Raw genomic sequence first — 22465 nt, forward strand, 5'->3', positions numbered from 1 at the left:
TGCAAAAAGCTAGCTGGTTAGGCCTGCCCTTGTCAGTGTTTGTCAGCAGTTACAACAGTCACCAAGAGACAATTCACCCCTCTGTATGCAGAATAAGATACAGCTGTCCCCTCTCACACACCACTCTTGGGTGGTGAGCATTGTACAAGGTCAAGCAGCTCTCTACAGAGCTATAGGAAAGACATGGGAAAGCACAATAATACTGTGTCAGAACAATTAACATAAATAACCTATACACCACATGAAAGTGTAATAAAAAACAAAACAAGAAACTTCTTTTCAGCTTCTTCTAAAGCTCTTATCCAAATTCTGTAGCACAGAGTGTGGTGGAACTGATTAATCTTAGTGCTTTGTGAGGGAGTTCACTGGAGGTTTGCAACAACACATTTTATTGATGAAGTCTTTGCCCAGTAGGTTAAGTGTGAGAGAAGTGAAGAAAGCAAGTGAGAATTCACCATGTTGTGGTGGTTTTAGGTGATTCTTTTAATGTACCTCATTAAAAAAAGGGAAGGTAGGATGAAACAGAGATAGGAGACTGCAAAATCTGTCCCAATGTTATGATATATAATATCTTAAAAATACCTGTGAATTAGCGTAAGTGCATAATGCATAGTAAATGCACAATTTGGCCTGGTATGTTACTCCAAAAGAAAGTGTTAAGACTATAAGCTAATATTCCATGTAGTACACAAAAAAAAAAAAAACAAACCAAACAGAAAATATGGTTGGTAGCAAGATCAGCAATCTACTACTGAAAGTCTTTGTTATCTTTGTAGCTGGGGAAAGTTTAAGGTTTATATTTTACTGGCAATAGTTAAGGAAAAAATATATATATTTAGGCAAAATAAATAAGAATTTTGAAAGTATAATTCAGAGATGAGAAGGATTCCTTTTATTTTTTTGATTTCAGTGTTCTTTTAAAAATATTAAGGGTAATTTCTATTTAAGAATTACTAGTAGTGACAGATAAGGATAATGATATCCATTTAGGATAACTGTCTTTTTTCCTAGTACAGAGTATCTCCCATTTATGTTGTAATGCTCAGACTGTCAATGTTACTTCACTACAACTCAAATAGAAGATATATGAGAATTACAGCTGTTTTGGTACTACATAGCAGGAGCCCTTATTGATGTGACAGTAAAATGAAACCATTTTTCAACTGTTCTATTATCACATAGGTAAAATAATAGCACATATGCCATGAGCTATATATGAACATGTGAAGACATTGTGGACGGGTCTGTATAAAACTTAGACATTACAATAAAGTTTTAAATTAGCCTTTAAAATAGCAATCAGATTTTACAAATATGTGTAACATTTGTGGAAAATGGATTTTTCTTCCCCCCAGAGCACTGTCACCAGGAATCTTTGACAATAAGAGATCCCACTAGTTCTTGCTATACATGGGTTTTGAAAGGAATGGGTGATCTGCCTGAATTTGCAGACTCCCTCCCCAAGCAGCCCCCAGATGAACTGTGGCTGAAAGGTTGCTGTGTCTGGTTACTGGTTTGCAGACTATGTGTGATGGTCTGGATGTCCCGGTAGACAGGCTTCCATATCCATACTTGAAAATGTACTTATGGAAGAAGGCTGAGGAGAAGACACATGCCTAGCACAGATTTTAGGCTTCTCCTGGGTATCAGGTAAGCGCCAGGGTTACCATTCCTCTGTTCCAGGTTCAAGCACTGTTACGCAGAACCAAAACTCAGCCCATGGTTTCTGCTTGACTTCAAAGACCAGCGAACCATGGAATCTGCTTTCAAACCTCTCTGTGCTCTGGACTATTGCTGTTGTGTGCTCTCAGTCACTTCCTGTCTTTGGTTATTTCACCAATGGAACATAAAAAATAAAGTTTAAAATGATTTCCATAAAAACAGTGTGTCCAGTCTTTAAAACAGTGTTTTTTCACCTTCTTAAAATAAATAAATAAATAAATAAATTGTGGGTGAAGTAAGTATAAATCTTTGCGTGGTCAGTTTACACCCACAGGCTGACAGTAGGCTTGCTTCTTGTGGCTGCCTTTCACAGACCTCCCTTAGAAGTAAGCTGTAGAGCAGGAATCTGCAAAGTGAAGGTAGAAAAAAAATGCTTCAGTGTAATGAGACATTACTGGAGACTGAAGATATACAGGGGTTCCCATCTTAGACCAAGCAAAACTACATTGCTGGCAGGCTACATCCAGCAAAGAATTTATTCTTCCATTAATTGTTTAGAGTACACACTGCCTTTTCAGTATAAGATATGCACAGGTCCAAGCTAAATAGAGTTTTAGTCACTAGGGCCTCCAAGTAATACCTTGATGCAAATGTTAAGCACTCATAATAAGGCTGTAACTACAACTGGTTTCCCATTTGCTAGATGCAGATACTCAGACCTTATGTTCCCAGAGGACACATTGGACATAATACAGAGCAAATGATGAGCCTGGATTTGTTAGGTGTGGAATGAAACAGAGTAACACACTTAAGTGAATGAATTTCAAGTGTGACCAATAAAAATAAGCTTCTTATGTAAGTATTTTGAATATATTTGATGCTAGCAAGATGAGAAATCATCTGCCTTAGAAGTTAGCCATTGCAGAATGAAACCTGCTGTGGACAGAAGACTTGTAATTTTCTAGGTAAAACTGAATTCAGTTCCAGGAAGAATGTACACGAAACATAGCTATCTTGACAACTGCATTCAAAGAGCTACTGAAGGTGGGAGCTGTGTGAATAAAAATCCTGAAACCATAAAAGCAGCACTCTGAATCTAAGGTAAAAAAGCTCTGAATTACTGGGATGTGTCACAACCTGTCAGTTTATTAGCAAATGCTTCTAAATCAGGATTAGGAACAAAATATCAAAACTTTCAAGAGTGGCATGATGGGACTATTCTGAAAAAGGAGAGAAAACATGCACCACGGGACTGGGGTTTCTAGGACTTTTGTTAATGATCTTCAGAAGGATGTAGACAGCAAAGCAGGTAGCAAGCAGTCAATGTCAGCTTTTCAAAACAGTAATTGATTTTATGATATGGAACCAGAAAAACCTTTGCAGTGACTTTCTGAGGAAACTTTTTAGTCAGGAATAATAGCTAAGCAGAAGAACAAGGAGCTGATTCTGGTCTACACCTTGCCTTTTGTTTAGAAAGTTTAAAATGCTACAGTCAAATTGGAATTTTCCTTTCCCAAAGGGATGTGTTAATATTTTACTTCCAAGGATAGGCATGACTACATGTGGTGGCAACAGACAGCCTATGCAGCCAAACCTAATGTTAAGGGGTCACAGCCATTGATTCAGAAGGCTTTTGGCCTGTGGGTTAAACAAGATGTAGCTTTAGCTGAGTGTCAAGAATACTGATTAACAGCAGAAAGTTGCTTATGATGTCTGAATTACCCGATTAGCAAAAGCAAAACAGAGGATAGATCACTGAATAAAAACCTGGGACTAGATCACTCCTAACAATGCTGAGGATAGGATTTCTTGCATTAGATGAAGTCCTGAGGCAAGTCCCAGGACAGTTTGTTGAGAAAAACGATGTTTAACCACTGCAAACATTAGTTCAGCAGCAAGTAGTGTACCTGACAGGGAGAAGGGTGTAGAGGTGAAGGAAGGAAGGAAGGAAAGAAGGAAGGAAGAAGGTACCTGTTTGGCCTTTTTAAACATGGTGGAGCTTTAAACTAATCCTGACAGCTTGTTTGCTGTTGGCACAAAGGACATCCTGACCTGATGCATTAATTTTGTCAATCAAATGCTACCAGTTAGGTTAGGACTGGGGGAAACTACCTGCCAGGGTACATGGCAGGCTTAACCCAAATGCCATAAACAGAGGAAGAACACAGGCAGCAGGCAGCCAGCAAGCAGGAGGGTGAGAATGCAGTGAGCTGTGCAGCAGCTCACCACGGGGTTTCTGCACAAGCCTGGGGTCACAGGGCTCTTACCGCTTGCACTGGGAAAGAGCTGAATGCATGCACAGTGGCTGGGTAGGAAAGCAGTGGATGAGACAGTACCTGTCTCCCATGTGGGTAGTGGTCACAGATGAGGGGGATGGGGATATTGATTACCCTAAATGCCATGTCTGTCCTCCTCAGATGATGTGTGGCTAAGCAGGCCAGTTAGTATGATGGGGCCAGAGGCAGCTTGTCACTCCTGCGGACACTATTCCACTTCGCTAAAGTGCTTCAGGCCATGCTACAACCTATGTTTTTCCCCTCTCCAGCAAGTGCCCTAAGCCCTTCACTAAAGTTGTTCTCATGCTTTCTGAGTCAGTGAATATGCAAGCATTGCAAGCAAAGTGGAACAGATCCAAAAGGAGAGATTGAGTCAAAATGGCCTCATAAGGCAATCTCCTTGCATTTAGGGCACGCTTCTGAGGCTGCGGTTCAATGATGCAGTAAGTCCAGTTCCAGTGCTTCTCTTATGTGGCTAAATACATCCCAGCTAGATTTGTATTGCAGGTGCTGACACTGGGTTCATACTGGTTCCAAAAATGTTTTTGGGTTATCTTCAACACCCAGTTTTATACTGACTGAGACTGGCTGTTGTCTTGCAGCTAGCAAAAGGTCAGTGTAAGGATAAAGACAGCATAACGATCAGTCATATGGCATGTTCAAGAGAAATAAAATGGAATGCTCCCTCCGGCCTGGATCAGATCGGTACTGCTGGTAGATATACCAACTTGTACATTGATCCATAGATTCAGAGGCGAGAGATGTGCTCTCAAATCCTTGCTCTGAGAGTGATTGGGACAGAGAACAATTATTGTGGAGCAGACCATTGAAGATACTTTCTTGAGAGGGAAGATCTTTTGTCGCGACTCTGATCAAGTGACTGTCAGTTTATTGAAAATGGAAGGAATTAACCACAAACAAACCTAAGAATACCTGTTGTCTCTTAAGTGGCAGTCTTACTAGAGTTTTTTGAACTATTGCATTCAAAGTTTTAAAAGGAAAATAGACACCCATCCCAATCCATTTTCCTCTTGTTCAGAACGGTTGTGGTTTTCAGCAGAAATAGAAGAAAATTGTCAATCCCAGATTCCATCATCTGCTTGAGTACTCAGCGGAATCAAGCACTTTAGTTTACATACCACGTGTCTGTAACTGGATGCTGGATGCAGTACCCTCTCCAGTGCTTGGAGGAAACTTGCCCTCTTTCTCAAAGGCTAAACCAAATGTATACTGCTCCCTGTATATCAGTTAAGAAATAATGGTCTCAGCAAAGGGCATTTCCTGGCGATTAATGACTGGCTGGGTGAGCGGATGGCTTGAGATTTTTAATTAAATGTGCAAGCTTCATCTGTTCCGGGATGTGAAATTCCATTTAAATTAGATTCTATTGAATTCAGAGGTTTTTCATGGTGTGAAGTTCACTGGTGCTGACAGATCCATGCCTCCCAGTTTAATGGGTGGCAGTGTCTCATCAGTGCCTAAGTATTACTGCTATGATGTGGCCAAAGAAACCCATTTGCTCTGCTGGGACCTTCAGAAAATTTTGACTGGTGCGTCTGCGGTAGTGAAGGAATTGGTTTCAAAGTTGTAGGTCTGTGAAGTCATACCAGAGGATCTTTTCCATTCAGAATGTACACTGAAAACCATGATGGCCCATCACCTATGTAAAGATTGACGACAGACGTAGAGGGTGGTAGGAGATGGGATTATGGAAGGAATGATAAAAAGAAAGTATATGAAAACCAGAGATGGATCTTGCCTGAGAACAACTAGAAGAAGCTTTGTTATGTGTCAAGTGGGCCCTGTTAGTAGCTGTGGCATAAACCCAAGATAAATTAAAGCTCCTTGAGTTTGTTTCCTTGAAAGCAAAAGAAGATGCAACTGTGACAAGTTTTTGCTGTTGAAAATTAAAGATCTTTGCCCTTCCTGAGCAGAAGTTATGCTATATGCAACCTTTGTTCCAGTCAAGGATAAAGCTCCAAGGGCCAGCCGCAGAACTGCTGCCAAAAGTGGTATCTAGCTCAGTCAGGCCTGGACAGGAGACCTGTTGGTCACAGCAGAGATGGACTGAACCCAGAGCAGGAACACTAGTTACCTCTCTTTGGCATGAAAATGTCGCAACAGCTCCATCACATGCCTGCCTTTTTTTGCTGGGCTGGGCCATTACTTCTGTCTTTAGTTTGTCTGAAGCTCATGCATTATCTCCCTTTAGTAGTCATTAGCAAAACAAAAGCAGGATCAGGCCCTAAATTTATGGAAATTATATGCTGTCAAATCTGTTTAACTCCTCTAGGACTTTTTCACAACTTTATTATAGTTGCATCAGAGGCTGCTTTGTTAGGAAATAGTAACATATTTTCTGCTCCCCCACTTCATAGCACTACTGTACAGAAACTGATCTGACAGGGAGCAAAAATATGGTATTGGAAATAAATTTTGTGTTATGCTGAAAATCAGCCATGAAACCTCACTGAAGATGGTGGGTGAGAAAGCTTCCCTCCCCTAAGGAAAAGCCTAAGAACTACTTTCTTCGTGGCATACGCTCACTGGGAGCCTGGGAGCCACACTATACATGCTGCACCATACATACTGCACCACACATGCCTGGCAGTGCTGAACTGTGGGGGCTGAGGCATTTCTCCAGGATCTAACTGCAGTGCTGGGGACAAGGTGGCATATGATGAAATGGAGCAGTTCAGAAAGTGACAGCAGAAACATCAAGGAAACAGACAGAGGAAGTAGAAAGGGTACACCAGAGCCAGCAAGAAAAACCCTTGTAGCCTGACCCTGAGAGAAAGTTAAGAGAGAGAGAGCTTGTGTTGTGGCTCGTGTTGTGGCTCAAAAGAAGCTTGAAAGTGTGAAGAGAGAAAACACTGCTTATTGTTTTGACTCCCGCTGTGCCCAGAGTAACAGGACGTTGGGTACAGTCTTTCTAAACAAACAGAAGCACATTAAAAAGCCCAGTTCACTCCCTCATCCATTTGTTCTCCAAACAGAAACAACCTGTAGAGACCCTAAATATTGGCTAACCACCCAGGTCAAAGAAGTACATAAATAGAGGGAACTTTCTCCTCAGAATGAGTTTTTTGTCTTTTCTTGCCTCTAATAAAAGATTTTATTCCTCTGTAGTGATAGTGTCATTAGCATTGTCATAGCAACTAATAAACAAGGAGAAAGAGATGTGCAACAACTTTCTTTTTTTTTTTTTTTTCTCCAAACAGGCAGGCCAAATGTCTTATTAACAAGTAATTTGGTGACAGAATTTAGCAAAGCAGTTGCACAGTAAGTGAGTTTATCTTTAAACATAATGCTCTTTTCCATTTTAACTGTGCATAGAATTGTATCTTTAAAGGATCGGAAAAAAGCGGGGCTTCATGCCTCTTGAGCAGTTCATGTGACATATGGTCTTTCCAAGCAGTAGTTTTATCGGCTGCGCACAGTAGCAGCAGATTTGAGCTAATGTTCCTGTGAAAACAAGTAAAGGTTTGTCCAAAAACTGAAGAAGGGGAGGAGAAAGGCACCTTTGCCCTGCTGCACAAGAAAAACAAATTTTGTCTTACGTCAAACTTACGACATATCTCTATAAATATAGCAGCTGCTGGTAGTGACCTAACTTCAGCACATGCACCGAGTGGGTTGAGGAAGACTTGGTGACCTGGTTGATTCCCTGCCCACTGGTGATGCTTCCAGACGTGTTTCAGCCATATGCCACCATGAAGCTTTGGATGGAGATGGATTTGGGGCCAGGTGGAGCATCACCTGTGTTGGGAACCCAGCACTGGCAGAGATCACGTGTTGCTTGTTGCTAGATGAATCACAGGAGGTGCTGAAGAGCTCCCCACCTCCCTGCTCCCAAACATCCTGCTTCATGCTGGGAAAAGGGTTGGAGACTGTTTACTTAGCAGCTGGGCAGCAGTGAAGAGCAGGATGAACCTTGTACACAAATTACACATGCCTTGTGTTTATTTTAGCACACAGGTCTGGCCAAATACTGGCCTAAAATTGTTTTTGAGCTCACTGCTACTTCAGCTGGGGACTGCTGCCACTGACAAGCACTAGAAATAATCCCTGTAAATTAATTGGTGCTGGCATTACAAATGCAGGAAGAAAGCATAAATTAATGGATTGCAAAACACTTCTGCATCTAAAGGATTTTGCTATAGTAGTTGTACACACACAGAACAGAAATAAACAAACATATGCTCATATGGTTATATTCCTGCATACATATATATATGTGCATTTATTTGCATTTACATTTATATATGTATACGTATAGTGACATTAAATAAATAACAGGTAACATAGCAGGGAAAACTGATCTGTAAAGGCACAAAGTTAGAAAACAATTCCTATGGCTTGATAGCTCCAGAGAAGTCATGTTTTCAGAAAAGCTTTCAATGTGCTTGAATGTCTCTATGATTCTTCTGTAATAACGAGTGATTTTTTTCTCTCATTCTTGCAACAATGCAATAATTTGTAGGTTGAGTTGCTCGAGTGGCTGGCATCTCCGTGTAGTAGTCATGAACTTTCTCAGAATTGACATGAGGTTTCGCAGTTGCAGCAGTGTTGCACTTTTACACAGCTGTGATCCCTCCTGGAGGACACACATTGATTCAGGGGGACATCTGAATCAGAGTGCAGCCTGTGGATTGTCCCAAATCCTAAAACTGCATGGGAAAGCGGTAAAATTTTATTTGAGGCCTGCTACTACACTTAGGAATAACATCTGCCTGTAGTAAAAAACAACACAGTAGAGAGTAAGAAATTACTCTTTTGCGTTCTATTCAGGGTGGCTGAGGTGGGAAGGAACCTCTGCAGATTATCTACTCCAACCTGCCTCGTCAAAGCAGGGGAAACTCAAGCTCAGTCCTCAGGGCTGTGTCATTCAGGTTTTGAACATCTCCAAGGAGGAAAACTCCACATCCTCCCTGGGCAGCTTATTCCGGTGTTCAGTCACAGTAAAAATGGGGTTCCTTATGTTTAGAAGAATTATTTTCTGTATTTCAATTTGTGCAATTTTCAAATTGTGACAACTGATGAACCCCAGTCTTGTGAGCTGCCCTGCCTCATGCCCCTCTAGTGGCCTTGCTTGGAGTGGGCAGAACAGCCAGACTTAAAACCAGGTTCTAGGCTGCTGCTGTTCTTGCTTTTCCAACTTTTTCTTGAACGGAGTTTCAATTTCTTTAGGCTGAATTACACAGGGTGGAGTAGAAACATCTTCTGTATCTCCTTTAATTCTTGATTTCTTTGCAACAGCTGTCAGTTTTAGTTTGTTCATCGATCATTCAGTTGAGCAAGAGCAATAAGATGAAGGACCATTCACCCCTTGATGTTTTTAACAATCCTGTCAGGCTTTGACAACTTGAATGAGAGACATTTCATAAAATTATGAGTGAACTTTCAGATGTCTTTTTGAGGTAAACCACAAAATCCTTTGCTGTCAAATGAGCCCTAGCAGTAACTTTGGGTTTTTTTTTTTTTTTGCCTGACTCAGCAGTCTGCTCACATCAGACCCAGCAGTTTTTTTGAAACTTCTCTTTTGTAGTGGGCATTTGCAGCAGCATTAACACAAGTATTAACACGCAGTTTACCTGTGGACATTACTGTTGCACATCAGCCCTCTTTAAAATGGACTAAGCTTCTCTGTTTCCCTGTCAGTTTCACCACCTGATTCAAACTTACAGTATTTCACAACCAATTCAATGTACTTTTTCTCCCCTGCCACTGATTGAGTGGTCCACAGGGACTTCAGGTGATGCTTTAGTCCAACAACAAATACCCTGTCTGTGTTTTTTGATTACTTTTTCCTATAGCCATATCCTGACCCCACACGTTTTGTGAAGGGGATCCATTTGGCTCTTGGCCCAAACAGGAGGCCTGTGCAGCAGGCAGTGCCGCCAGGGCTCTTAGAAACAGCTGTGCCCGAGCTCTGCTGCTGTCTTTCAGTAGCTGCAGAAGCCCTTATGTCTGCCATGCTTGACAAAGTCCATCACCCAAAGCACAGGACCAGAGGTTTGTCTGCCTTTCACTGGTACAGACATGTCAGAGCAGCCTCTGTGAGGGCTTCCCAAAGTTTGCTCTTCAAGGTACATCCAAGCATAATAGTTTATTTCCATACAGGCTTCTGCTGAGACGAGCACATGCAGCCTTTGCTTAGTTGACTCCAAAGCCCATTTGAAGAGAAAATTTTGTTTACACAATGTACGCACATGTGGTGCCAGAAGGATCTATTGTCTTACATGAATAACAGCCTGCTTCAAACAGAATAGGTATCTGTTTCTGAACCAGTAGCCAAAACCAGATGTAACCATGCAATTTATAGCTAACTAGGTAATCCATCAGCACATAGGATTCAGCTTGGAAAAACATTTTGAGTACCAGCTTAACTTTAAGTGTATGTTTATATACATAGATTTCAGTGGGGCAGACACATGTTCCTAGAGCTAAGTGTGACTAGAGCTATGTGTGATTAAGTGCATTGCTGAAAGAGTATCACTAGAAAACCACCTAAATTTTAGCTGTATGAATTTGTCTAGGGATAAATATAACAACAGCTTTGCCTTTGCTAGCTCTGTTTCTTTTTAGTGTAGTGCAATGTAAGCAAGATCCTATTACTCTGCAATATTGATGGCATACCTTCATGCGTACGTGATAGCAGATTCCCAGCATATTATATAGTTTAAAACTAATCTTTTCCACTACTGTGATGATGTTTTTTTCCCCAGTTTTAATCCTCAGAATCTTCTAAAAACAATAATACCAATCTTGTGTGTTAAAACCATGTGAGGAAGAGGAACCTACGCAGTTTCCTAGTTTCTTGTTCTGTTGTCCTCTGCTGCCCTTGGTTGTCTGTACTTTTTTCCACACTCAGGAGAGAGCATGCTTTCTGCCAGAGTTTCAGCATAGTCTGTCACACGTCCTCCTGCTTGGAGCTCTTTTGTTCTAATACTCTTGACATTTAAGCTCGGGCACTTTAAAGGTTCTTTCTCTTTACTTTATTCTATGATTTATTGATTACTTCCAGCTTCTGTTTCCCTAAGCGTATTTCCTTTCATGTTTCTCACCCTTCCCACTTGTTGTTATTTCATTTCTCCATACAAATAGTGCTTCACAATTTCAGTTTTAAAGCCACTACCACCATACAAGTTTTTCTCCCATTGGCTTGGCATAATGGTACTTTTTTACACACAGAGGGATAAAGGCATTGTAAATGATTACAGGGGTCATTGTTAATGATGAATGTGTCACAGCCACACATTTACAAAGAGCTTGCTGAGCTGCACTGTCCTTTGCAAGCAGTCCCTGTAGAAGTCATAGGCACTACTCACAGATCAAGGGACTACTCAGTGTGGGAAAGTGACACTGTGCACTGGGACTCAAGTCAGCACTGTAAGGGCAGAAGTCTCCTTCCCAAAGGCTGAGCTATGCTGGCTGTGCAAGCCTGAGTTAATACCAGAATAACTATGATGCCAAATGAGGGGCATGCCAGCAGTTTAGGATTTTTTGTGTCTATGTATTGGCACAAATTCTGTGCTATTTGCTACCTGGTGGGAGCCACACAGACATAACAGAGCATGGCTGTGTGTGCTCTCAACCACACTTCTGTGAGGTACTATTTTGTGCTCACCACAGCAGCCAGCTGTAAAAGGAGGCTTCCACTCACCAGAAAGATCAGTTCTACCATAAGAAACAAGCATGTAGCAGGAGCTGTACTAGGTGTGGGTCTCTGAGTGAGTCTTGGACTGTAGCTACCTAAATTGTCCACGTCCCACTTCCCTGCCATAGCATGGGCGTAGTATCTGTGTCAGCAGTGGCATCTTCTGATGACTTAAACTATACAAATGGTTTTTAAATCATCAGATGGGAGGGCGTAGAATGGAGTGAAACGTTACTACTGTGTGGCCAAACCCTATGTAAGACTTTGATTAGCCTTCTTTCTCTGTCTCCTTCTTTGTTATGTGACAGGACCCTTGTCTTTCTCATAAAAGTGTCTGTGTTCCCATCCTGGACTGAGCAACATATTGGGCCCTTTTACTTCCCCTCCTGCCCAAAGTAGTGCAACGTTTTGCTGCTGTACATATGCTACAGCAAAACACAGTAATTCAGCTAGATTCAACTAGAAGTTTGAATAGTAGGCATTAAGGAGTACATTGCCCCAAGGTAATAGCTTGATCTACAGTACAGTGCTGTGTTTGGACGGGCACTTTTGCTCACTTTCAACTCAGACATAAGGGGGTTGAGAAGCAGAGTGTAACCAATACATGAATATAAAGCATGCTCCAGTCAATTAGGTAGTGATTTTTCTGTCAGCCAGCTTTCTGTGCAAATGAAGAGTTATCAAGGATGCAGAAAATGATTGAACTCAGCTGAAAATGTACCTCCTGCTTGTGTTCCAAAGTAAATAAAGACCTTTTTACTAGCAAAAAAAGAGCATTGTTATTTATATTTTACCTTTTCAGTACAGATTAAAAATTAAATTGCCAATAAAATTTTATGAGAAAGGAAATTCTTGTTAGAAACTTTATCTCAGGGTATTGATTTTGCTACTGTGAAGAAAACTGTTCTCTAAAAGTTAATAAATAAGAGTGAGCAAGGATAGACTTTTAATTGTCTAATTTAATTTAAAATCATCCAACATGTAAAATATTGGTAAGATTATGATTTAAAAGGAAGAGGTAACTTGCTGGTTTTCCTACATTTATAAGTCAGATAGAGGATTTTAAATAGTGAAAAGTTGGTCTTAAGTATATGTTAGTCTGTGAACAGAGGTCCTTATTAAACTGTGAATACAGCTGACTAAATCATTGGTCTCTAGTTTGTCTATCAGGATATCTGATGCACACATTGAAGGATGTTACTCTGGTTCATTTTACATGCAGCACACCGAAAGGGGCTGTAGTCCTAGAGGCTTGTACTAAGTTTTACTTTGCATTAAAAACTCAGCCAAAATTTATACAGCCTAAGACTGAGAGATTTCTAAATAGTAGTAACTGTGCTTTCACTAACACCAGGAATTTGGCAGTTATGCTCCTGGCAAGAAAATTCATTTTACCAATAACAAATATTAGTGAGAAATATTTTCACTGTGCTTTTATATATATGTATGTATGTATACATATCTGCACGTGTATATTATATGCACCTGTACTTGTCTTTCTTTTAGGCAACCACGCAGTGATGTCTTCTGATGAATGAGAAACTGAATGAGCAAATAAGAGATTGCTATGAGTTTTATTCTTTTTCAGCAGTGGAAACAGTATTAGCCAATTCTGTGGCTAGAAATATTTTAGAGAGAGCCTTCAGCAAGTTCCCACTTATTTCTCCTTCGAGAAGCTGCACAAAACACATACATAACAAAAAAATATTCAAGGTATTTCAAGATTACCTGTTCTCTTTTGTGTAAGAGGAATTTTAGTTGCTTATAGGAACTGCTGGTTTGTTTCTTCCAGGTTGCCTAGAGAATTACCTCAAAGCAACCAAAGGCATGTTACCCTTCCCTAGGACTCTGATATGATCCATGGGACCTCACGGCTCTGCCAACTCCCGGGTTGCAATACAAATGAGGGATTCTGCCTCAGACCCCTACGTGGTGGAGTGATGCTCTTACATGGGTTTTAGCAGTGTTATCCTTAGATGAATTCAAGGGAGGCAAGCTCAGGAGCTGACAAGCACAAATAAATCTCTAAGTGAATGACCTGGTAGTTTGTGTGTGTATATGTGTGTGTCCTTCTTCCCTACTTAATTTTATTCCAGGAGTGGCTACCATCTTGTACTGTTGTGGCTTTCCTTTTTAATCTCATGGGTGCCTGCCAGCTGCTACATGCTCAGAAGAAGATGGCCACTTGGGCTTTTTCCCATAAGCCATGTCCCGAAGTAAGTTCTCACACACAGAAAAGAAATTCAGGACAACAGAAAGATATCAGTGAAAAGGTTCTTTTAGAGTAAAAATTTGGTGGAGATTAAAATAGGGCAAAAGTTCAAATGAGAACAAACCACTGCCAAGCAAGCAAGAAACTTGGCAAAAAGGAAGGAAAAGGAACACTGGTTTAAAAGGCAAGTAACCATGGCAAGGCAACAGCTCAATGCTAGAATCTGGTTAAGAGCTAATATCACACAGAGCTGGGATTGTTTATTCAAGGCTAGCCCATGAGAGAACAGTTGTCTCCAATGAGTGTTCTCACAGCTTGGATCCAAAATTATAACTGCATTTTTTTAAAACATCCAGCACTTCTTCACAACCCATTTGCTGTTAGACAAAAGGAAAAGAAAGTACAAAGTTTATTCTTAGTGTCCCTTGTGTGTTTAAGGCACAGCTTTACATATGGAAAGGCATTTCATGTCAGCTGTTGAACCAGTATCATGCTATTCTGCAGCAGTTGCCAATGGAAACTGTTGATACATTCTCACTACCTTTCCCAAGTTTCAGAAGTGGAAGAGAGTATGGTTTAAGGATGTTTTGTTTGTGGGGGTTTTTCAGGGTGAGAGAGGAGGTCTTGTACCTATGAGTTGCATTACCACAGTTGCCATACAAAGCAGATAATGGACTGTGGGAGCTAACAGCTGTGGAATTAAGTTCAGGCATGAAATAAAAATAATGGCAGCTTTGATACGAGTAATAATTTACTAAAGATGTTTTGTGGCTATCAGCAAACTCATCACATATCCATACACCTGCTTAAGTTGTGCACCTGTTGTCCTACAAATAAAAGGGAAAAATGGAAGCTCTTAATGTTCCGCTATAAATAAAAGATGATTAATACCATTATAGTGACAAACAGGTATTGGCAGCACACAGAAAGAATGGAAGATTGTCATCTAATTTGTGCTTTTGTTTCGACATCTAGATGAGCTTGGAATACATATACAGTGCTGGAGAGCACAGCTGCAGCCCAGCAGATGAGAAAAAGAGAGCAGGTCAAATCCATCTTTCACTGTATGTCAAAAGTAGCTCAACCAAAGCAGGGATTTTCATGGAAATGAGCACAACCTGATTTTTCTACAAACTGGGTGATTTTATCGCTTACGCTGCTTTATTGCTCAGAATATCTTGGGCTAAACTAATACACAGTGGTCTGTACCAGGTCTGCAAGTCTCAGCACTTTTGGGGACCTGGCTTTACAGCTATTCTTTGGAGATCCTCAGGTCTGCATGGAAAGTCTTTTTTTTTGGAATTAACATGTATGTCCTTAAAAAGATCTTTTCAAGCTAAGACCTAAATCACCACATTTGCAGTTTGTGGAATCATTTACACATGTGCAGAGGGCAGCTTTGAGAGTTGCTGGAGTCTTTGGTCAAGAGGGCACATGAAAATTGCTGTGTAGACAACTTCAAAGTTCCCCATTTACCCACAGACTAATTAAAATTTAGGCAATAGAAGTACAGTATCTTTGAACTTCCCTACTTCAGAGCTGGCTACACTGGCTGTCAAGGTGATTTTGCAAAAAAAAATGTTCTTAAAGGAGAGGATTGGGTTTTAGAGGGTGAAGCTGAAGTACTTCATTTGCTTCTGTCCTGTCCTTCCCCACAACCCCTTCTCACCCAAACGCATGCCATTCCCCTCCAACAAAGCAGCTGCCTCACCTGTGGAATCAGGCTTTCTGGTAGTCTGAGAAAGGCATTCAGGCAAATCAGCTTTGTAACAGTGCCATTCCTTCTTTTATGGGGCAAGGTATGGGCCACTTTTCCAAGGTGCAATTTATTTTACTGCATTTATGGAATCTGAAGTGTGTTTTGCCCACTCTTGAGTAAATGTAGCTTATATTAGGGGCAAATAGCTCCAGTGCTGGGAGATGGAGGGCTTCGTGTGTGATATGACTGCATTTTCCCTATGCCTTTACATATCATAGAATCAAAGAATCACAGAATGGTTTGAGTTGGAAGGGACCTTAAAGACCATCTAGTTCCAGCCCCCCTGCCCTGGGCAGGAACACCGTCCACTAGACCCGGTTGCTCAAAGCCCCATCCAGCTTGGCCTTGAACACTGCCCAAGGAGTATCTCCCCAAACTCCCACCTGCCATTATATCCAAGCCAAACCGCTACAGCACGTTAGAGAGATACACAGTCTTCTATTCCATTTGTTTCTTTGCCTGTCATCTAAAGTCTTTCTAGGTTGAAAAATCATAACCTCGTATTTTTGTGATGCTCTGGATCCCACCTGCACTAATCTCCTAATGTTAGATTCTGTATCCCTGGCACATCAATGGAGCTGCACAGTGGTCTTAAGGAGCACAGAGGCTTTACATTGATTTTTATCAGTATATGTACTTTATATAATAATAAATATATATTTATATATATACTTTGTGGGGGCAGAGTAGGGATGACTACATTTGATCCCAGGCCCCTGTGCAGGACAAAATCTGCTCTCAGATTCTGTCTGATCAGTCATGAAGACTTTCGTACTCACAGCCTGATGCAAAGGGCACCGAGTCCCTCTCTGCACAGATATATCGCTGCTATGAACAGGTGCTTGTGCAGAAATCAAGAGGCAATTCAAAGCATATGTGAAATCAGAACTCATCCTACTGTTAGTGCATATCTTAAGTTTGCTAAAGAGTAATATACATTCCACTTTTGTGTTATTGTCTTTTCCTTGGTTGTCAGTGAGCACCTTTGGATTCTGTAGTATGAAGTGGGGACACGTTGTCACTCTTCCTTGACAACTCTCTCCTTCTTCACTGTTGTCAGGAATTCACAATTGAAATGACTCATGTTATGTGAGCAAATATTGCCTTAGTTTGAATGATTTTATTTTCCTTGCATCCACCTTTGAATGTTACTATAGTAATATCTCTGTTTTTCCTTGTCAGGGAACTGTCACGGACAATTTCATAAACCTTTTATGCAGCCACAGTGCAAAGAAAATGATGCATTTATTCTATGCTTGCCTGTAAATAAAAAGGGTTTTTTAAATGTATGGCATATAATTGAATCACAAGGAAAGAATAAGGTGCCAGAACCAAACAGGTTAAAAAATGAGAACATACTGGAATTCTCTCCCTTGCTCAACCTTTTCCCAGAACAATACCTCATCCCATTCACTTCTTTTTCTGGACATGAGCAGATGGAGAATCGGGAATTGAAAGAGATAATTCCCTGGCTTTGTGCTGCAGTGACAATAACACACTATCCTTCAGCAACTGCAAGGAAGGACTAGGTCGTACTGCTGGCTGGAACATGCAAAGTCACTTGATAGGAAGAGCATAATAATTTGTTCTCTAGGCATCAGGGGATGAAGTGTCCTCACTGGGAGGGTCTGAAAATGGGACTTTTCAGATGCTTCAGTTGCTAAGATTCAAAAAGTCTTCTCCAGACATGAACATATGGTGATTTTCATTTTATATATATATATATATAATTTGCCACATTTGCGAAAAATGTCCACAAAAATGGCAAACAAGCATATGCACAGATCATCCTGAAAGTATCAGGATGTTTCCTGATCCCAAGTTTCAAGTAGCACAGTGTTAGAGTATCTTAATGAAGGCTGCATGCTTTCTTTTCTTCCTAAACAAATAATTTTCCCTGATTTCAATCACAACTTAGGAAAAAAAAAAGAAGGCCGAAGTATTTTGGTTGAATTTCTCCCACATCCTTAGCTTTGGATGGATCACAGGAAAAGAAAAATATTCAGTTTAATAATTTAGCTCAAACAGTTAAGTTTGGTAAAGTTCTGAGAACATGAAAGCGGTGTGTTGCAATGGAAAGATCTTCATGGCAGAAACTGTGATCTGTGTGTGTCCTCTAAAGAAGAGCTATCCATCAGGTGGGCCAGTTCAGTCTAGCCTGCAGACTTGGTCTGCTGCAGGCCAGTAAGACCCCCTACACATGAATGTCACCGGTGTGTGTGGGAAGACACCTAGACTGCTGAGGCATCCATCAAGGATGGAAAAGACACTGGAGAGGGGTTGTCTTATCCACATGGCCTTTGAACAGGCTTAATAGCAACACTTAGTCTCCCCATAGTCATCCCCACTAATGTCATAGTAGAGGTTGTGAGACACTGCTAGAAATGTTTGCATACATCTCTCTCCTGTTACCAGTAACATCCCATACTAAACAGGTCTGCCTGTCACTCCCATGTATGTGGCTTGCTGCGTGTTAAATGGGTTGGCTGCCTCATCTTTCATTGGTTATGAAGTGTGGCTTTTTGTGGAATTAAAGAATTTGCTCAAAGCCCCACAGATTGGCATGTGTGCAGCGAGCCAACCGAGACCCAAAGGGGCAATTCAACATCCCTGTAGCGTCTGTCAGGAACTCCTCTTTCTTCTTCTCTATACACTGCTTGACCCTCCTGCTGCCAGTTCTCCCCATTCAAAGTATTGGAGTGCCAATCACAGAGATGTCATAAGCTGAAGGAGAAGGTGCTGGATACTGCTGCATGAGCAAAACCAGCCAGATGTCTGAGTTTGTATAAGCACCAGGATCTGGCAAAAAGTGAATACAGGTTTTCTCTGAGCCCTGAAATGAGCTAGAGAACCCCTGTAAGAGTAGAGCCTCAGCAGAGCCTCAATAGGCATCTTGAGGGCTAGACCTGCCCTGGGAAAGTGACCTGTCTTTGCAGTGAGTAGGAATTTCATGTGGGCAATAGGCTTTCTCAATGGAAACCATTCCTACATAAATTATTGTTTTTAAACCTCCTTAAAAGAGGTTGAAAGCACAGAACAGCTAGGAGAAGATACCGTATTCCCCATGTTAAGTGAGGTTACCATGGTAGGGTCCCACCACTGGAGTCACAATTTTCTGCTGCACTACTGTATGCTTCCCAGAGAGGCCTGTTATTTAAGTTTCCTTATATATCTCCCAGAAAGGGGTGCTGTTAGGTAACAAAAATCTGCCAATTTCATTATGCTCCGTTCAGTGGTAGACCAAAGACAAAGATTATTGCGTAGAGGGATGCTTTGTGAGGGTCATGAACCAGCCCACACAGATTAATTTTATACTTTAGGCTTCTTGTGGTTGCCATTTTATCAGTCACTGTAAGCAGCCAGCAGGCTCTCATTTCATCTATGAAGAATGCAGCATTTTAGATGAGGCAAATGGTGTTAGGAACTTGACATAGCTGTGGGATAAGATCTTTAAAAAAGAATGTGCCTGTGCCTTCTGCAAATGTGAACAAATGTCCATAGTTGGTTAGGGGCAAAGGACGAAGGAAGTGCTAGTACGGAAATGCTGCTTCAGGACAACTGCCAGGGGAGCTTACAAGTACTAGCTGAAGTCTACAGAGTAGAGAGGATAAAACATGATGGTAGGTGATGGGGATGTTGTACATAATGTCCTAAAAGAAAACAAATGAGAGAAGGCAGTAGTTAAAAGAGAAGCTAGAAGAAACGAGAACCATTGGAGAGGGAGGAGGAAGCAGCAGACAGCAAAGGCATGGCATTTAATCAAAAATAAAGAGATGAAAAAGTGCAGGAAGGAAATATTTTAGCACTGTAGGAGGATAAGCTTGCAGACAAATTCTGTTTACTTCCTCAGCCAGAAGCAGGCCCTCATACTTTATACAACAAAGCAAGCTCTGGTGACGTCTCATATGCCAGCTCACGGATTTTTCTCCTTCAGATGTAGCCATTCTTTATTTGTGTATCCATGGCTGCCTTCCCTCTGGCGCAGGAGGAGGGTGCTTGGGACCATTTTGTCAAAGTCACTTTCAATGGGACAAAATTCCAGTGTCTGGGACCAGGAGTCCAACCTGAAGCACTTGGTATTCTTGAACAGTTTAACCTCAACTTTTAACAAAAATGTGTTTGCAGAGAGGAAACCACTGTTCAGTATTTCACTTTGAAGCTCTGAAATGAAGCTGTATTCAACCGATCTGCAGGGATGTGTTTGCAGTGATTTCATCACTAGCAAACAAATCTTCATAGGCTCACAGTGTAAAATAAAGACTTATTATTTCCCATCTGTTTTGCCACTCAGCATTTGTCCATCTTGCACGGACACTTCAAGCTGGCTTGTTGTGATTAGATTAGTGTGGCAGAGAGATTGCTCACATCATCAGTCAGAGCTCAGGCTCACAGTCCTGGGCTGAAGGTGTAGGTTAAATCCACACGAAATGCTTGTACTGTCATAAAAACAATGGTGGCTATGGCAAAATTCTTCTTTCTTTCTTAGAAAGTTTTGGTGAATAAGGTTTAGAAACAAGAATGAGGTGTGGGGGTGAGGAAGCAGCTCTAGAAGGGGAAGGGCAGAAGAGACAACTTATTTCACACATATGTGCTGTGCATATGTCATGACTCACCAGGATGTGAATCTGCAGTGGGAATAAAGAGCAAAGGAAAAAGGCAGGGTAGGTTTTCACTTGGAGTCACAGAGGCTTTTTTTATGAAGACTTCTCGGTCTTGGTTTCCCACAGTGATGGGACTGGTCAAGGCATTTTTAATTAAGTAATCGTTCCAGCTAAAGCTGTTAGTAATAAGAGAGCTGGCTAGCTTATGTGAGCAGTGATCGGTCAGCTGGGTCGCAAGTTGAAATGTGCTCAGCTTTGTATGGTAGCAGTTCCGATTGGATATTGCTTGCAGTGGTGGCCTGTGTGAGTTTGGAGATCTTGGCCCAGTTTTCTTTGGACACAGGTCCACGTCATAAAAAAGAATGACAAGCTCTCTTTTAAGGGTTTTCATGGAATCCCCTGCAGAGACCATGAAAACACAGGCATAAAGAAGAAAATCCCACGAAGTAGACAACTTGCCATTCAGAAGGCAGCAAGCCCATCTTAGACCTGTCACAGACAGGAGAGAACCTCCTGTGCAGGATGGTTGGGCACCTTCTGGTGAAGGTGTAGAAAATGCCTAACATTCACTTTCGATTACTGCCTGGCTGCCGTGAGAGTGCCTTTGTGCTGTAAGAAATCATTGTAACAAAGAACAGTGATCATATCACTTTAATTTATGCAACCAGCAAGGAGGCAGAATTTTGAAGCAAATATGTAGAAAACCCCCACCCATCTCCATCTGGGAAGGCTGCATGTAGAGACTTATAGCAAAGTGAGGATTTCCAGAATGACAACTCACCTTTGTAAGAAAAGGATTTAGGTTTGGCTTCTGACCTCCCACCCCCTCATCACTAAATACTGCTTGTATTTAGCCTGAAACGCCTTTAACCAGGAACTGTCTTGGTCCCAGAGAGTACAAAAGGAATATGCCCCTTCAGCTGATAGATGCAGAATCAAGTCCTGAATTTCCCTGGAACCAGATACTTTAGAGATTTTTAATTTAGCAGTTTCCACTGAATTAAGAATTGATGACATTTTTTCCACCACAGTAAATGGAACGTATTGTTGCCAAAGTTCCTGCTACTGTGTAAGCATGGAAAACCTGATGGTTTCTTAAGACGTATTATCTGAATAGCTTCCATTGGCTTGTTGTAGTTTCCTCCCCACTGAAAAGCTACAGTCCTTTGAAATGTGAGTTGCAGGAAAACTAATTAATAAGGCACGTGCTATGTTAAAACCAAGAGAAGTGTTATGAGATGGATAAGAAATATGTTCTCTTGGACTAAGCTGCCTCAGTAGGTAAACAAGGACACTTCAGGCCCTCTAACAGGTGAGATAGAGCTATCCTCATGCAGGAAGTTGTTCCATTCCAGGTACAGGACTTAGCCCTTCTTCTTGTTGAACTTCATGATCTTCCTGTCAGCCCATTTCTCCAGCCTGTTTAGTCCCTTCTGAATGGCAGCATGACCCTCTGGCGTATCAGCCACTCCTCCCGGTTTTGTGTCATCTGCAAACTTGCTGAGGGTACACTCTGTCCCATCATCCAGACCATTAATGAAGGTGTTGGGGGGTTTGGAACTAGGTGATCTTAAGGCCCTTTCCAACCTCAGCCATTTTGTGATTCTCTGATTCTGTGTTAAACAGGACTGAACCCAGTACTGTCCCCTGGGGTACACCACTAGTTACTGGCCTCTAAATAGACTGCATGCCATCAATCGCCACTCGGCCAGTTTTCAGTCCAGACGATGTGTCTTCATCCAGCCCACACATCAACAGCTTGTCTATGAAGATCTTATAGGAGACAGTGTCAAAGGCCATACTGAAGTGCCAGTGGGCACTAGTCACTGCATCTACCATATTCACAATATCGATTGTGATGAGATCATCGCAAAAGTCCAGGGACTGTACAGCTGAAAAAGTAGGAACATCTGCCCTGCTTCCTTGATGAGAGGGTTTTCTGCAGGAAGCAACCATGAGAACTCCCCATGGCACAGACTGCAACAAGTGCTCAGGGCTTCAGGAAGAGCTCTCCATGTTGTCATTACTAACCCAATAACATCAGGTAGCTCTTGAGTTCGCTCTCTGAAGTATCATGCATTATTCACCCTGAACTCCTCAAATAAAGCTAGCAGTTGTGAACTAAATGAAGGCTGTGAAGTTGTTTATTTTCATGGCAAGTATTTTCTGGCAGGCTTGTGTGTGGTTGGTTGCATGGACAGATCCTGAAGGGGAAAAAATGTCATGGAGCTGAGAGTCACTCTACTGACTTCTGAAGAATTTTCTTTTCTCATTCATATTCTTCACTAGTGGTAC

At 41.5% G+C, this 22465-nt stretch overlaps 1 long non-coding RNA gene across 1 annotated transcript in view; it reads right to left on the reverse strand.

Moving 5' to 3' along the window:
- Positions 1 to 6547: 6547 nt before the first annotated feature.
- Positions 6548 to 22465, reverse strand: part of LOC134163289 (uncharacterized) — a 160343-nt gene continuing 144425 nt past the window's right edge. The window contains exon 13 of the long non-coding RNA XR_009964677.1: positions 6548 to 8608. This is a non-coding gene — a long non-coding RNA (uncharacterized LOC134163289). The remainder of the gene's footprint in view (positions 8609 to 22465) is intronic.

This window comes from Pezoporus occidentalis, unplaced genomic scaffold, assembly GCF_034315485.1.
Source record: "Pezoporus occidentalis ecotype Australia unplaced genomic scaffold, CSIRO_AGI_Poc_V1 ctg2, whole genome shotgun sequence".
Lineage (NCBI taxonomy): Eukaryota > Metazoa > Chordata > Aves > Psittaciformes > Psittacidae > Pezoporus > Pezoporus occidentalis.